Raw genomic sequence first — 9203 nt, forward strand, 5'->3', positions numbered from 1 at the left:
AGAAGGGTCGCGGGGAGGAGACCAGCCAGTTAGGCTGCAGGGTAGCAACGATGAAACAAACAACTTTCCTCTAGTTCTTAAATGCTTCCTCCCCCACCCCCCCAACTATCATGATCCCAATTCTACCTTACAATTCTGGCTAGACCAGAGGATGTACACTGGTACAGATAGGAACTGGAAATACAGGGAATCCAGGACAGATGATCTCTTCAGGACCAGTGGCGAGAGTGGCGATACAGGGAGGATGTAGGTAAGGTGGGGTAGAAAGGGGGAATCGACTACAAGGATCTACATATAACCTCCTCCCTGGGGGATGGACAACAGAAAAGTGGGTGAAGGGAAACGCTGGACAGCGTAAGATATGACAAAATAATAATAATTTATAAATTATCAAGGGCTCATGAGAGTGGGGGAAGTGGGGAGGGAGGGGGGAAATGAGGAGCTGATATCAAGGGCTCAAGTAGAAAGCAAATGTTTTGAGAATGATGATGGCAACATGTACAAATGTGCTTGACACAATGGATGGGTGTATGGATTGTGATAAGAGTTGTATGAGCCCCCAATAAAACGATTAAAAAAAAGTCTTCCTCCAAACCTGATGCCATATTCTTCCTAATATAGACCAGTTTATTAGATTGTTTACTACTTTTATATATTGAATTAGTTTTGTAAATGGATATAACCTGGACACCGACATTTTCTGGATTTTAAACCACAAAGTATCCTCTTTCTTAATTCTGTCTGAATGTTTGATCTAGTACATAAACACATTTAAATAGTCTGGAATTCCCATTCTTCACAATGTCATCTACATAATCAAATGTCTTTCCATAGTCCACAGAGCACAAGTAAATATTTTTCTGGTATTTCGTGCATTCAGCCAAGATCCAGCTCACATCAACAATGATATTCCTACTGTGGTAGTTAAATTTTATGTCAACTCATTTTACCTGGGTAAATGTAGGTCTGGAGCCCAATCCATCTATCAAGTCAAATCCTGATGACACCTCGTTGAGGGTATTGTCTTTTATGTAAGGGACACCATGGGCAGCTATACAAGTCAGGAGATGCTTCTACCTTACATCTGACCTGAAGACTTGCACCAGACTGACACCTACTCCTACAACTCTGTAAGGCATTTATTGATATAAATCTCTTTCTATATACATACACCTACAACTATCACTGGTTTCTGAATTTGGCTTGAATTTCTGGCAGTTCCTTGTTGGTGTACTGCACTAACTATTTTTCAAATTATTGTCTTAAAATTGCTTACATATTATATTAATGATACTATTCAATATTCTATGCATTCTGTTGGATACCCCTTTTTAGGAAAGATACACAGGTAGCTATCATCCAATTTTCTTGGCATAGATGAGTCATCACTTTCAGCATTGTATCTATGGGTTAGTTCTTGGAGTCTTGTTTTTCATTCATTCCTCCAGGGAAGTTTGGACTTCTTTTGATATTATCATCAGTCCTTAATTATATTCTGCCTTCTGGAATGGTTGAATGTTGACCAATTCTTTTTGGTACTATGAATGTGCATTTCATCCATCTTCTTTTGGTGTTTTCTGTACTAATTCAATATTTTACCCCGCCAAAATCCTTCAATACTACCAATTAGGCCTTGATTCCCGCCCCCCACCCCACTCCCGATCTCCACCTCCCCTTCAGTTCTTTCAGTATGTGAACAGCAAACATGTTTTCCCCTCTTGGTTTCTCAATCAAGTTTTTTTGTACATTCCATTATTATACTTTACTTTGTTTTCTTGCGTCACCCTTAAAATCTTCTTTTCATCTCTTTTATTTCATCATTTGTTCCATTTGTGTTTACTACTCTAAAATTCGTGAACATATTTCAGAATATCTTCTGGCATTCATTTTAGTGTTTTATTTATTTCTTGACTTAAAAAAAAGAATGTCCACTTAAAAAAAGAACAAGTCTTTCTTGACTTGTTAGTTCAGACATAAACAAGACTACTCAAATATCTGAAATATTTCTCTAAAACTTTATTTCAAAACTATTCACCTCTCTATTAATAAGGCATATAGTAAATGTTCTGTGCCAGGTATTACTAGGCCTGCCCATTGCTGGCAATGGACTTTGAGAAAATCCATTTTCTGGCAACCAGCAGTTAAATTACTGTTTTCAAACCATGCCAAGTTCCCAGTAATTGCAAACGTATTACATGCACTGGTTCCCATCACTCTTTAAATCTGAGCTTACATTATTAATCTATACCAGTGCATGTTAAAATTAAGTAATTGTAACAAATTTTGACTTTACAAATGAAGATACTACTGGATAATATTAGACAAGAGTATTTTACAAACACTACATTGCATGACCTTGCAATTTGAAACATTGCATTTCATATTTTTGTAAGTTATTTTTGATAACTGAAAATTCACAGAATTTAACAGCAAATAAAATGATTAAATTTTATTTCTCTACATTATTTCCAACTAACTCTATTTTTAGAATATATAAGGCTTATGTCATGTTTAGCACCAAACGATCCAACTAGTGTTCTTATCCATCTCATGTTATAGTTTTTGATTCTTCTTGTTGTTTTTTTCCTTAAGGTGAAAGTCTGAGAGAATGCTTTATAAATCCTACTTCCAGACCTCAAAGTAGAATACCCTTTTTGTCTCAACAGACTGTAAAAATTTGGACTGTGGCTTCTTATTTTCACTGGACACATACAAACAAAAAGAAAAGAGAGAACATTTACACCACCATGAATCTAGGTCATCAGTCTTTATGTTGGATTTATAACACAAGCATCATGTGTTAGTCCAGGTAGACTAGGGAAACTAATCCATAGAAACTCATATGTGTATAAGAGAGAGTTTTATATAAAGGTTAATTGTACATTAAGAAAGCATCCCAAACTAGTCCAGTCCACACCTATAAGTCGGATATCAATCTATAAAGTCCTCTTTAGACTCACAAAACACATGCAATGATGCCGAATGCAGGAAGCTCACGGGCCAGTGGTTGGAAATTTTTGGATCCAGTGGCATTGTAAGCATCTCATCAATGGCAGGGGTCACTACCTGGCTTCTCTGGCTCCAGAGTTCTGGTTGCATCAAGATAGGTCCCTGTGGCTTCTCCAGCTCAGGGTACTAGCATAGTTCCATGTGCCTTGTCAGCTGCAATGTCTCCCAGGGAGAGAGTTGAGAGAGAAAGAGTCTCCCACCTCCAAGGAGGAAATACAGGAGCTCCCAGCATTCTCAGAAGGCCATGCCCACATAGAGGTCTCATTGGCTATGACCCGATTGACAGACTAGACTCCACCCCATTCAATCTTAATCTTCTCAAGTCCCAAATTGACACCAGAATATGTAAATACCCCACATCAGAAGTATCCTAAGAATTCCCCGCCCCTACACCTTTTTGCCTTACGTTTTTAAAAAGAAAAGGTATCCAGAAAAGGGTTTCATTTGTCCTTCAAATTAAGGAGCAAAAAAGGATTTCAACCACAAGTTTCCTCATATATAGCTCCAATGAAATCTCAATGTTATTCATTATAGACCACCTTGGATTGATTGGGGCCATGTTTTCTATCCAAGAAGACTCTCTGAGTTTGTATCGCTGTGTTCATAGAGGTCATCACAATAGCTTTCAGTCATGACTTGACTAGAGTGAAACCACCTTCAGTTTCCAGAACCAATGTTACCATCCTAACTCTTTTGCCTCCCTTTGAAGGTCTACAAATTTTAGAAAAATAGCAGGTTTCAAGCAGTGCTTATGCATACTACCTTTTTTTCCCTCTTAAATCATTTTATTGGGGGCTCATACAACTCTTATCACAATCCATACATACATAAAATATGTAAAACACATTTGTACATTAGTTACCCTCATCATTCTCAAAGCATTTGCTCTCCACTTAAGCCCTTAGCATCAGCTCCTCATTTTCCCCCTCCCTCCCTCAAGAGCCCTTGATAATTTATAAATTATGATTTTGTCATATCTTATACTATACAACCACTATTGGTATATTTTTCCAAATTATTCCACCACCATTTACATAAACTCAATATCCCCTAAGCAATAACTCTTTTTCCTTCACCCATGGTAACCATTGGTCAAGTTGGGTTCCTTTAAAAAAAATTATTTTATTAGGGGCTTGGACAAGTCTCATCACAATCCATACATACATCCATTATGTCAAGCACATATGCCCATCTGTTGCCCTCATCATTCTCAAAACATGTGCCTCCCACTCTAGCCCCTAATCTCAGTTGCTCAGTTTAAGACCACATTCCCCAGGTTAGGGACATTTTCAATCATTAAAAAAATAAGTTATTATTAATTGTGAGTTAATGCATATATCATATCATTGCATAGGTAAATCACATCAAGGGGAATTGTACAATTGCTACCACAATCAGTTTCCAAACATTATTTTTCTTCCTGGACTCCTTGACACAGTCTCCCTTTTACTATACATCTCCCCCATCAGAGTAGCCACCCATCCCCAACCCTTATTCTACTTGCTGTCACTATAGGTTTATCAATCCTGGGTTTCATATACCAAAAAAAGCATATAACACAACTTCAAGAAGGTGACCCCCAATGACATAACACCTCTGCGATACACCCTAATATGAACAGACAAAAACAAAACAAAAATACAGAAAATGTGGAAAACCAGATAAGGTCCAGGCTGCATCAGAGTGGGGACCAACTGACAAAGTTTTAGCTGTTCAGGTCACATTTATGCCTTTGATCTTCTATACTCATCTTTCCAATGCACTTTGTTTAGTAACCACTTTCCTCCCAGCCCTCAATTGTGGAAAAGCATGTTCACCAGAGGCTTTCAATAATCTTATTTGTTTAACGTATTACAAAATAACTGCATGCTTTAAAAAGCACATTTAAAAAATTGGAGACTAGTAACTGTTTTCTTGAATATATAATGAAACACACAATTCATTATAGCAGATTTAAGAGCTAAATTTCATGCATATAAATAGCCAGAGGTGTATGAAATTGTATAGAGTTCTTGACATCATTTGAGTGCATTTAACATTGCTAAACCACCACAGGGAGCATGTTAGCTAAGACTTTTCAAAGGCCATGACAGTTTTCTAGGCCTCATGTCAATTACATAAAAATTTATGAAACATGTAATTCTTAACAATTGTCCCCATACATCCCATTCACCCAATCATTCCCATAGCGCTTCCACCCAACCCACACTGAAGTCTTGCACCTCACCGAAGTGTCCCTTTAAAAAAAAAATCATTTTATTGGGGGCTCGTAAAACTCTTATCACAATCCATACAGCCATCCATTGTCTCAAGCACATTTGTGCATATGTTGCCATTGTTTTCAAAGCATTTTCTTTCTACTTGAATCCTTGGTATCAGCTCATTCCTCTCCTCCCTCTCTCCCTCCCTCATAAACCCTTGATAATTTACAAATTATTATTTTTTCATGTCTTGCACTGTCCGATGTCTCACCCCCACCCCTTGTCTGTGGTCCATTCCCCTGGGAGGGGGTTATAGGTAGGTCATTGTGATCAGTTCCATCTTTCTAACCCCACCTTCCCCTTACCCTCCTGATATGGCCACTCTCAATCATGGTTCAGAGGAGTTCATCTGTCCTATATTCCCTGCGTTTTCAACTCTTATCTGTACCAGTGTACATGCTCTGGTCCAGCCAGGTTGTAAGGTAGAATTAGGATCATGATAGTGGGAGGGGGGAGGAAGCATTAAAGATCCAGAGGAAAGCTGTATGTTTCATCTGTGCTACACTGCACCCTGACTGGCCCATCTTCTCTCCACGACCCTTCTGTAAGGGGATATCCAATTGCTTACAGATTGGCTTTGGACCTCCACTCCTCATTCCCCCCACCTCATTCACATTATGATTTTTTTGCTCTGGGTCTTTGATGCATGATACCTGATCCATTGACACCTCATGATCACACAGGCTGGTGTACTTCTTCCATGTGGGCTTTGTTGTTTCTCAGCTAGATCGCCACTTGTTTATCTTCAAGCCTTTAAGACCCCAGATGCTATATCTTTTGATAGCCGGGCACTATCAGCTTTCTTCACCACATTTGCTTATGCACACATTTGTCTTCAGTGATTGTGTCGGGAAGGTGAGTCTCATGGAATGCCAGTTTAATAGAACAAAGTGTTCTTGCATTGAGGGAGTACTTGAGTAGAGGCCCAATGCCCATCTGCTTCCTTAATACTAAACCTATAAATATATGTACATAGATCTATTTCCCAATCTTTATATAGCACATCCTGGCCCACCAAGTCCTGAGGACAATAGTTCTTCTCAGAGAAACCAATGCACAGAGAGGACCATAGGGCCGGCCCCACAATGAGATAGGACTTTCCTCACTGACCCATAGCACCAGGGTGGACAACATTGGAGACACATGGCTGGAATTGTGCCCTGACCCCAGCACAATGAGGCGAGATGCTTGGGGCATGCAACAGAGCAGCCAGAGTAGCAGAGCAATGAAGTCCCCAGGTAACACCAAAAATAGACTGTGGGACTAGGGTGTGACACCTCACCAGACTCTAATGGAAAACATTCATAAAAGACAACAAATAGACTTTGAACTATTTATAGGCTTTTCTCTTTTTTTGTCGTTGCCTTTTTATTGTTGTTGTAGCTATTGTTTTATTTTCTATTGTTGCTTTGTTGTGCTAGGTCTTGTGTTTGTGCATATTTCTGTTGCTGCAGGTCTATCTGGATGGGATAGGTGGGATAAAACAAAGGGATGACAGTTCTGGGGGGACATGGGAGAGCAGGAAGCATGGGGAAAGAAAGTGGATGTTATCAAACCCAGGGACAAGGGAACAACGAGTGACCGATAATGGGGGGCGAAGAGGGTGTAGGAGATCTGGTAGGGCTTGATCAAGGGCAATGTAACCGAGAAGAATTACTGAAACCTCAATGAAGTCTGAACATGATAGTGGGACAAGAGGAAAGTAAAAGGAATTAGAGGAAATAACTAGGAGGCAAAGGGCATTTATAGAGATCTGAATACAGGCATGTACATATTTAAATATATGTACACGGAAGTGTCTTAATGCTCCCCATTACTAATGGCAGCTGCTCTGTTTCTGCTGCTGTTGCAGAGAGTTTGGTACTTTCTTAGTAGGACTTGGAATATGCTCACTTGATGTGGTTAAATGTACAGGACCTACTCCTTCCTCCAAAGTACCATCATTTAGTGAGGAGAGTCAAACATACTTTCTTCGGTGCATTTCTTCCACTCTAACCAGGTATCACTTCCCACCCCCCAAAGAGTGAGTCAATTGAACTATGTGGAATATAGTTAACCAAGTGATGACTGTCCTCTCTGATCTTCATATTTTCAGCAAAGATATCTGGTACCACACAAGTTCTTGAGGCAAGCTTTGATTTAAAGTCACATAAACATGCTGTTATTTTATGAAGAACAGACCCTGGTGTAGCATCTTGTGTAACTTTAAATTGGTACAAGGCGGCAGCTAAACCAGAACCTTAAGAGAAGACGCCAATACTCTTGCCTGCCAACGGCTGAGGTGAGTAGTGTGCTAGAACAGAAGCAAGTCAAACACGGATTGAGGATGTGTACATATTTCCATTTTCATTTGATACAAAAAACATGCCTTTGTTTTCTGATCCAAGAGTTCAGAACTCGCCTTCATAAATGCCTTTTCCACATCTCTATCAGAGTAGGTATCTTCTAATTTAACAGTCCCAAAGGCTTCTAGGACACTACAGACACTATTTTTATCTCTGCTCTGGTCATTCAGAAAGTCATTCAGCTGCATCTGAGCTAGAGATTTCTGAGCCAGTTTACAATACTGTGAGTGGAAGATCATGAAGCCCAAATCATTCAAAGTGAAATCTTTATCCTGTCCCTTCTTCTGCCACTGGGCCTGGATCTTTTGTGGTAGACAAAATAGAAGCAGCCTAAGACACTGGGACAGCACTGTATGGAGAGTTTGCCATTCACCATATGATACTCCAAGAGCATATTAGGCTTTTAAAAGTCATAGGCATGCTGCATATGGGTTGCACGAATCCCTCCTTTAAAAATTAAAGGAGCATTTGCTCCAATGAGCAAATCAATAGCTCTCACTCCACTAGTTGGCCTAGCATTTCCTGTGGAATATACAGCAATATCTCCTATAATTATCAGGGTATACCGTTCATTCCAGGAGCTCCATTCAATCCAGTTAATTGCATTAAAGATAATAGCTGTGCCTCTACAGCATGCATTTGTTGCATCTATTCCTTGTATATTTGAATTCCCAGGTTCCTCAAATAGCTGCGTCAAATAAATCTTCACTGACTTTGATTTGATGTTGATTGTCTGTTTTCCAACCTCCAGTTGCCCAATGCAGTCATATGATAGGTCATTTCTCTCCATAAGAAACTGAACCACAGTCAAGCAAATAGAGTTGATATCTTCTCTGTGCAGAAACCCATCTTGGCCTGGCCCAAGCCAGCGGTATACTTTCCATCATATTTTTACAGTTATGATTGATCAACTTACTGAGAAGGAAAGTAGATTTCCAGGGCAAAAAATTCTACATCTTTTGGCCAGCAGGCTTCCATAGTCAAAGGAAGTGGCCCAGGCTTGGTGAAAGAGCTGTGTGAAGGACACAGAACTGAAATCTTCAGGTCTCTCTCTATATATGTCCACCTGCAGACAACAATCATGACTAAGAGGTAGCAAATAGTCCCTCTTTCCTGACTTTTAATGACCTCTGCTGTCTGCATATATGATAAACGATGCGATCCTACAACCTTATTTGTCTTCTGTCATTAGTGTTTAATTCATCAAATCTAAGACTGAGATAGTTTCTAAATTCAGATGGGATACATTTAAGGTCATATTTTAACTCCCATGGACTTGTTTTAATTTTCTTCAGCATCAATTTAAACTTGCATATGAACAATTGATGGTTCATTCAGTATAAGCCGCTGGACTTTTCCTGACTGATGGTATTGGGCTTCTTGATCATCCCTGTCCACAAATGTGCTTCATTTTTTCCCTATGTATTGTATCTGGTGAGGCCCATATGTCAAACTGGTGTGTCTGTTGAAGAAAGTACTTGCAATTAAAAAGTCATTGATCTTTCAAAATTCCATCATGTGACATCCAGCTTTATTTATATCACCAAGACTATATTTTCCATATTATGCAATATCCAGTATTATTTAT

The 9203-nt window shown here is 39.3% G+C and overlaps 1 pseudogene; it reads right to left on the bottom strand.

Annotated features, from left to right (window-relative positions):
* Nucleotides 1–7070: 7070 nt before the first annotated feature.
* LOC101655943 lies at nucleotides 7071–8698 on the bottom strand (annotated as a pseudogene).
* Between the last annotated feature and the right edge of the window lie 505 nt (nucleotides 8699–9203).

The sequence above is a fragment of the Echinops telfairi genome, unplaced genomic scaffold (assembly GCF_000313985.2).
Source record: "Echinops telfairi isolate 266 unplaced genomic scaffold, ASM31398v2 ScPeMD7_7423;HRSCAF=8461, whole genome shotgun sequence".
NCBI classification, from domain to species: domain Eukaryota; kingdom Metazoa; phylum Chordata; class Mammalia; order Afrosoricida; family Tenrecidae; genus Echinops; species Echinops telfairi.